At 44.1% G+C, this 8903-nt stretch overlaps 1 long non-coding RNA gene across 1 annotated transcript in view; it reads left to right on the top strand.

Annotated features, from left to right (window-relative positions):
- The first annotated feature begins 4852 nt into the window (after positions 1 to 4852).
- LOC308056666 overlaps positions 4853 to 8903 on the top strand; it is a 37398-nt gene continuing 33347 nt past the window's right edge. Inside the window, exon 1 of the long non-coding RNA XR_013924910.1 lies at positions 4853 to 5993. This is a non-coding gene — a long non-coding RNA (uncharacterized lncRNA). The remainder of the gene's footprint in view (positions 5994 to 8903) is intronic.

The raw sequence follows: 8903 nt of genomic DNA on the forward strand, positions 1-8903 counted from the left end.
CACCTGCTCTGATGTGGGGTCCTCCACAGGCTGCAGTGCGGATATCTGCTCTACCATGGACCTCCATGCAGGGGGACCACCCTAGTCATTATGATCTTCTCCATGGACTGCAGTGGACTGTCTGCTCTGGCACCTGGTGCACCTTCTCCCTTTCTTTCCTCCTGACCTTGGTGTCTGCAGGGTTTTGTCTCTCACATATTCTCACAGCAGCTCTTGCTCAGCAGTTTTTACCCTTTCTTAAATATGTTTTCACAGAGACACTACCACTGTCACTGATGAGCTCAGCTTTGGCCAGTGATGAGTCTGTCCTGGAGCCGGCTGGAACTGTCTCTGTCCAAGATGGGGGCAGCTTCTGGTGTCTTCTCACAGAAATCATCACTGCAGTCTTCTGCTGCACCGTGTGGTACCAAAACCTTGGCACACAAACCAAATACGTCTGCTCATAATGCTTCCAGTTTCTGTGATGCTTATCCTAAAGCTCTTCCTCAGTCTAGCCAGTCTACCTTTCTACTAACAGCCTTTGTCAGAGGTCTCTTGGCAGGTGCTAAGACCTCCAAATTTAACCACCCATAGACAACAGTACATTAATATACATGTGTATGTATATGTATATGTATATGTATATGTGTATGTGTATGTGTATGTGTATGTGTATGTGTATGTATATGTATATGTATATGTATATGTATATGTATATGTATATGAAAAGCAAAATTCTGGTCCTAATAATTGCAGAGGGAAAAAGACTGAAAATCAAAATTCAGATGGTAATGAAAAGAAGCAACCAGTATCGCTTACTAAGCTAGACTTGTTAGCTGATGACCTGCTCCAAAACCTTCCAAGCCCCAGTCTGTCATCCTATTTCTCTTTTTATATTTCCTTGGCTTGCCTACAAATGATTACTAAAAGTAGTAAATGGTCAAGAGAAAATAGTCTCAGGATATTGAAAGGACATAAAGGAAAGAAAAAAAATCTAGGGGTTTAAATTTCTGCTTTAAATATGATTATTCAAAGTCTTTCACCAAATCAGGACAGTTACACCTTTTCCTCTGAAAACAATAACAAAACCTCCAGCTCACAGACTGATCAAATAGCTCAGGAAAAGACAGATGGTGTTCTCTGCTGTTGCAGTTAATAATATGCTGTCAAGCCTAAAACCAGTAAACAGCTCCAGCATCAAGACCAGCAGGGTATCCTCTAAACGTCTGGATGCAAAACAAAGTAAGTCAGGACAAGTGCCCTGCTTTCTTTCACCGGGCTGCCTCCCAGCAGCTGCCTGTTGGGGTGGCCCTGATCCACATGTAGTGAAGATGTGACCCTTTTACCGTTATATTCCTACTGAGGGCTATTTTGGAACATGAATGCAAAGAATTTACCATTCCAGATTTGAACTATTGCCTTTTTTCACCTTCATGACTCAGAAAGGCTTTAAGTCACAGATCAGTGGCATGGCTCAAGGTGATGTGGTGGGGTGTTTTTGGTGTTCACAGCCCACATGGGCATGCAGACCTCTTCTTTTCCGTTGCTCATGATCAACAGCACAAGGCCTACCCTGATATGCAAATGTGACTTATCGGTCAGGTGAAAAGCAAAGCCAACAAATTTCAAAGAAGTGTCAAACAGGAAAAAAAAAGCTGACACTGGGCTTCTGCTTTCCACTGAGGAGCACAACCAATGCTCATGCTTTTAAGCCTCCATGGGGACATGCTCTTTGACATGTTCAGCTTTTCACAGACTGTAAAAAATCCAGAGGTGTGTTTGAACAGAGTGAAGATTTCAGGGGAGGAGAATAAATTCTGTGTTCTTTTTATTTGTCTTCTGGAAATTACAGATGTAGCACCTAACCCGTACCTGTATTACCTGTATAGGTTTACACTTCTCCAGCTATGTGCTGTATTACATTGGGAACTGAGAGCACAGTGGAAAGCATCTTTCTGTCGGCCCTTGGAGGTTCGTGCTGTGAAGAAACCTGCAAAACCAGTAAGTGACTGTAATGTAACACACACTGTGTTAACAGGACTGAGAAATCCCGCTTTACATTAAAAGCTTTTCAGGGTAGCACATTTCTCTTTGCTTAGGGGTGTAAAGGGCTCATCCCACTGATCCTGTGGTACTGTTTGGGACCTTCAGGTGATACTGCCATAAAGATAACAGGTGATTTTCATTCTAGATCTGTCTTGTTCAAACAAACAGCTAGGAAATGGGATGGGGGGTTGGGGGTGTGGATAACTGGAAAAAAAAAAAGAAAACTGAAAACCCATGTAAATCTTGGCAGCTGTGCTGAAGTAAGGCAAGGATGAAACAGCTCTGTCAGAGCAGAAGCAAGTTCAACTGACATGCTTCTTTTGAGGGTCCCAGAGCTAACCACATGTCCCTTTACAACTACTGCATGGGCAGACCTTCCCAACCACACAGCTAGGAGAAAGTATGAGACAATCTGCTCTGCCTCTGCTGGATGAGAAAAGCCCGCACACAGAGCAACTTTCCTGCAGAGCAGAGAGGTGGACAGGGTCCAGTATTTCTGGCCACAAATATATGTAAGTTTAACAGCAGATGGAAATCTCTTAGCACAAACATGGAAAGCTTCAGCCTCAGCATCTTTCTTGAGGCCTACCTTCCCTAAAACTCCATGGAGGTTTTGCATGGACACTTTCAATGATCTTCAGCACAGGCCAATCCTTTAAAATCCAATGCAATATAACACTCCCTGTGTCTTGATTGTCCTCGAATGTACTTCCTTTCTGCTCACTTCTATTTCAATATTTTGTTGCTAATTTATATTCAGTTACAGCATAAGAAGTGGCACTTGGAACACGCCATGAAAAAAACCAAACAAGACCCTTAAAATGGCAAACCCAACATCAGCATTAAAAATCTCTGTGGATAGAGGTTCTTACTTTTTTTTTTAATGCAGATTTAATTCAAATTTAATTCAAAAATACTTTAAACACATTTATGTTTAAAAACATAAACCTTTTGCTACTCAAGAAACCAAACTTTGTCTCCTATTATGTACAGATCAGATTTTCTTCCTCTGATATTTGAAGTTACCGTTGTCTCATAACCATCCTGATTAATGCAGTAGCCTACTGGCAGAGTTGTATCAGCCATAATCAAAGCACTTTGAATATCTGTCCTCTCAGCATTTTCACAAAAGACATGGTTCAATTTCAGTTCTTCTTTTTTCTCCTCTTGGCTGAGCCTGTGGTGTGGGTAACCTCTCCTGACTTTTTTGGGTAGAAACATCAGAGGACCAACAGCACAGCCAGTCGCTGTTAAATGTTGCCCTGCTTGGGAGAAGGCAGGCTGAGAGGAAAACAGTGGCGTGTAAGTCTGTGATCTGAATACACCTGAAAGTCTGCTGGGGCATCCATTTGACACAAGAAGGGCACCGAGTGTGCTGGTCCCTGTTCCCAGCTGACCTTCCCACAGCCTGTGAGGGAGGGTTAAAAGACCTGTGCTTGTTCAATGTGCACACCAGGAGCCCAAAGAGAGCTGGAGAATAAGTCTTCAGATATTCAGGGGTTTGCTGTGTGTGCAAAGGAATGAACCACTCCCCATGGTCCACCAAAATATAAACAGAAAATGGGTGGGAATTCCAGCAACAGCTTTGGGTATCACAGGATGGGAAGCAAAGGGAGAGAAAGGGCATAAAGCATGGGAACTGATTTTTTTTTAAAAAAAGAATTATGTTAAGTGTGGAGAAGCAGTACGGGGAGATGTGTACTGGGAGCAGTTCTGATCTATTGAATCTGCTGTGGGACAGGGGACCAGAAGGTACCTGCCAGTTCTCCATGGGCCTGTTTTCAGATTTATACAAGCCAATGGAGAGGCTTGTGTTTGTCAGTGCCTATCTGATCCGTATGGCTATGGTAGGGTTACTGCTACCCTAAAAAAGCACCTCAAGACGCCTGCCAAAGCAGGAGCACTTCACCTCCCACTGAAGCTAGTTTGAGTCTCAATAGGCTGATTTGGATGCCTATGTCCTAAAGGAGCGATTGTATATCAGCGTTATAGGGCAGGATTATCGCTTCTGTGCACACATAGTCTGAAGCATGCCTGTAAAAAACACAGAGAGGAACATTTCTGAGCACTGTAGAACGGAAGCAAGCAAACTCAAATATAGGAATGGCTGTGCACCACAATGCTGTAATGAGTCATCTGTCCCATGAGCAAATGACATGAGGAAACAGTGAAGGCACAGCCAGGCACCAGTCTCCGTCATGACCTCAGCTCTGCAGGCACGTGGGAGTGAGAAGCCGGCACCAGACCTCATGCCAAAGCTTGAATGCAGGAGCTTTGTGGCCAGGGAGGGGAAGTGGCTGAGGTCATACAAATGCTCCAAAAGGGTCATGTAAACATTTTGTTCAAGGTGGCATGCACCTTGCCTGAGCCAGAAGGGCTGGGCTTGGCAGGCAGTAACAGCTTCCTACTGTGTCTCTCTCTCTGCAATGATCTAACATGGTGGGACAGTGGGGAAGCACCATACCTCTGCATCAAGCAATGCAGGAGACACAACAGCCATCCACCAGCAGCATCCAGAGCTCTGTTACTAGTCTGTTCCAAGCCCATCTCGAAAGAAGCAAGAAAGCAGAAGTTTCTCATGCTGTCCAAGTTGGTCTCAGCACCCACATCACCACAACTACCTGCCGTGAGACAAAGAATTATGGGGAAGGGCAGGGCAGGGGGAAGGGAAGGGAAGGGAAGGGAAGGGAAGGGAAGGGAAGGGAAGGGAAGGGAAGGGAAGGGAAGGGAAGGGAAGGGAAGGGAAGGGAAGGGAAGGGAAGGGAAGGGAAGGGAAGGGAAGGGAAGGGAAGGGAAGGGAAGGGAAGGGAAGGGAAGGGAAGGGAAGGGAAGGGAAGGGTGACTGTGTGCAGTGACAGAGGATATGTAAGACAGCCCCAGTGCTCACCAGCATTTGACCAGGAATCTCGACTTATATCTTGAGAACCACCAGTTGCCAGGGATGGTTCATCTACACCTTCTTGTGTGTAAGAACAGTCTCTCCACAGTGTAAGTGCCTGATAAACAAGAGGCCTTTGTGCACAGCACTGAGCCTCCCCTGCTGCAAACTCTGCCATTTTTACTGTGAATTATGAGAACACTGATCCTGAGGTGATGTGCCTAAGGTGATGTGCCTACTTGTGATCAGCTTCATTACCAATCTTTATTGGTAGAGGAAAAGGAAACTTGGAAATTCCTTTGGAAAATGTCCACAAGTCATTAACTGATCCATTCAAAGGGATGTTTTGATCAATCGGTCCAATGATTAGGATGGGAATACATAAGTGGGTACTTAAATGGTTAAAATTCCTGAGATTCACTTACTTGGGAGGCAGCTTAGATAAAAGTGAGTTTGCTCTCCAAACAGAGTTTTTGCAAGCTTTTATGGCCCACAGGACAAAAAAGGGGTGAGTAGGCTAGGGGGAGTAATGTAGCCTGAGCAGGGTGGAATAAAGAGGTGGAGGCTGGGAGACTGCTGCTGAACCACCCCCAGCATCTTCTTCCAGACGTCAAGAGACTTCAGGGGTGGGGACTGGGAAATGTGGCATAACTAACTCTCGGTGTTGGTCCGTCTGAAGCAGCATGAGCTGACCTGAGGGTTTTTAGTCTGAAGCTGAGCAATTGCTCAATTCCCAAAGAGGAAACTCCTGCACAGATGCCAAGTGTACAAGGCTCCTGGTGACACATCACATGAAAAAATCAGAGAAGTGAAGAGAGCAGGGAGTAAACCCAAGCAAGACATTCTCAGTGTCTGAATCACAAGTTTAACATCCAGATCTGCATTAATATTTTGTAAATCTCAGGCAGCAAGCCTTGGCCCAGATGGTGTTCCTCCTCCCAGTCCCATTGGTACACTAAGAGTGAGAGGCTCAGCGAGCAGGGCTGTCCTACTCTCCTCTAGTCTCTGGGACACTGTTCCTACAGCCTCTGGACTGTGTGAGGAGGCCGGGTGACAGACCTGAGGACGTGGTGCATGGAGCCGAGCCAGGGTGAGTCGTGCATGGAGCCGAGCCAGGGTGAGTCTAGGGAAGACAGAGGCGCAGGTGTGGGGCCAGTGCGGAGTGAGAAGGCATGCTGGACAGTGGCTCTGGGGACAAATGTGAGAGCCAGCCCTGTGCTTTTGGCACTTCTCCGTTCCAGAAAGAGGCAGGGAAACTGCTTCAGGGAAGTGTCTCTCCCATGTGAGATTTCCTCCTACTACTTCTTCTGAGGTGGGATATGATCCTATCCTGTGCTATGATCATCTACACAGATTGAAGAAGAAAGGATGGGCAGGATAGCTTTCAAACAACCACAGAAAATAGTGGTTGAGTTCAGTAAGTGCCCTCTAATTTTGATTCTTTAGAAAAATGGATCTAAAGGATGTAAAGAGCAGATTTTCAAAGGCAATGAGTTTCAGCCTAACTTTGGTCTCACTGAAGTCACCAGGGATTTTGTTCCCGATTAACAATAGGAACAGAAAAACACTGGGGCTGAACAAACCCCACTTTTACTGAGCAGTATTGCTCTTTCCCTCCAGAGCTGAGCAGAGGCATGTTTTCAATAATCAGCAATAAAGCCTGCATTTAATGTCGGCTGAAGGGAGGAAAGTGTTAGAAACCTCATAGGAACCCTGGGATGTACCACCAAAACAGGAGGCTGCACTGAGTGAGGGATGAAAAGATGAATCGGGCAAAGACCGAGTTCACACAGACCCTGACAAAGAAAGATGGAAGGAGGGAGAGATGGAGTAGAAAAGCTTGGGGAACAGAAGGACCCACTCTGTTCTTACCTGAGCTCAAAAAAATCCTGCTGAAGTCTGTGATAACTGAGTGTGTCTGCCCGGGAGCAAATCTGAGGAGGAGGGGAACACATGCCTTTTTTTTAATCACAGGGAAATGTATACACCTATCAGGTCTTGTAGCTGGACCGCAAAGATCTAGGTGCAGCAAAAAACTGCTCTGTTTCAAAAGGAATACAAAATGAAACCCAAGAATTGCTCTTGACCAAACCGAAAGGATGACATTAGGAACACCAGATTGTATACACCCTAAAAAAAAAGTGACACTTTCTAACTTAACATCTATTACTATGTGTCCACAGCCATGTTACTTTAGATTGTTACTCCAACCCTAACACTGAACAGTAATTAAAAGAAATAAAATCCAGAGAAGAAACTGCATTTCTTGCCTCTTTCTTTTATATTTGTAGTGGTGAATAGACCTCTAGTGGCAACAGTAAAAATATCCTACCAAGAATAACTAAGTCCTTGGGTAAGAAAATATGGTGTAGATAGAAAACATCTGAACAAAGGTGAAAGTGAGGAACAGGTACCTTAAGTAATCAAACAAAAGAGTTTTGCTTGTGAATAGCAACTTCATGAGTATCACTGTGTGCTATTAATTGTCCAGTAGTCTTTACTGGTTTTGTCAGAGCAAATAATAGTGTTAGTTGTGAAAAACAGTGGAAAATTTCCTCCCAATAGCTGTAATTCATTTTGGGCCTCTTAAAATGATTTGGCTTTGGGTTTGTGTCATTATTTTTTTTTTTTTTTTTTGCAATTGCACAGAGATTAGCTTTTGTTGTTGAAGCTGAAATTTATACCTTTGAAATGTGAAAGAGTCTGAAACAGTGCAGAAGATCAGTAAAGATTCAATCCATATTCAAAGCAGTGCAGCAGCATTGTAGAAATGCCCACCTGAAAAATTTTGCATATTTTACAAACATGAAGCAGGGAAAGGTTAAGATAGAAATCTAGGTGAAAAAACTTCTACCTCCAACCACCTCTTCTTGCCTATCATTGCAGTAACACATGAGTTTCTCATTAGGAACAGGACTGGCCCATGAATTCATCTCATTTATGGCACTTTGAAGATAGGCAGTTTATGTGTTCTTTCCAAAAGAGAATCAGAGATGTAAAATCCTAAGTCCTTTCATTTTCAGTAAGGCATTATGTTCCCGGGAGGTTAAGTTAGCTTTGAAAATGACAGTGAAGCACCTAAGATTTTCTGTTTAAACCTCCAATTGCCAAAAGTCCCTGTTTTGAAAATAAAGAAGAAACACGAGCGTTAGAAGAGCACTGTTACTGCAAGGACATGTGTGGACTAGGAAGGGGATGAAAATGAAAAGCAAATAGCAAGGAAGGATGGCAAAACACTGACAGAAATTTAAATTCAACTATACATATGTATAAGTGTACTCTAAATAAAGTGTCCTTTTGTGCCCGTTTGGCTATACGCCAAAGGATATTGTCTATCATTAATATGCATCACACACCTCTGTTTTGCTTAAAAACAGCGTTTTAGGGTGGGATTACAAGGTGCCTCACACATAGTCCTGAGGAAAAGCTTATGCACAGGGCGCTCTGACCTGTGGTAGGCTGGTGTCTTCAGAAGTGACTTTAACTGGTCTCCCCACTCTGCTTGTCAATGCTACTGGGGCAGGGTGGAGTAGGGGGGAGACAGGTCCTCAGGGTTTTGTGGACAACAGTGCAGAGGGTTTTGAACCATAGGACAGCCCTCATCAGTGTTCCTCCGGCTTCTTCTCCTCAGGGTCCATAGCTGGGTTTCTGGCATCTTCTGTTTGGTTACAAAATCTTTGACTGTCAGAGGTTTTATCTCTGGTATTGACCTCAAAAAACAGATCCCCACCTGAAACAATGCTCCTTCGTGCTATCAAAGCAGCAAAAAGCAGACACTGAATAACGTAAAAATAGGCCCAGATTGTCTTCCTTAGGTTAATAACTGAGATGCTGTGAGGGGTCTTACTGCAGCACGAACAAGTCTTAAAGAAACTGTAATGAGCCCAGCTCTGCATAATACTGCTGTGCCTCCACGGCAGGATATGAATACCTCATGCCTTCAATTTTCCTTTCATTTTCTTTGGGATGGGGTAGTGGTAATATTCTGGGTTTTTTTCAG

Source organism: Falco punctatus, assembly GCF_963210335.1.
Source record: "Falco punctatus genome assembly, chromosome: Z".
Classification (NCBI taxonomy): domain Eukaryota; kingdom Metazoa; phylum Chordata; class Aves; order Falconiformes; family Falconidae; genus Falco; species Falco punctatus.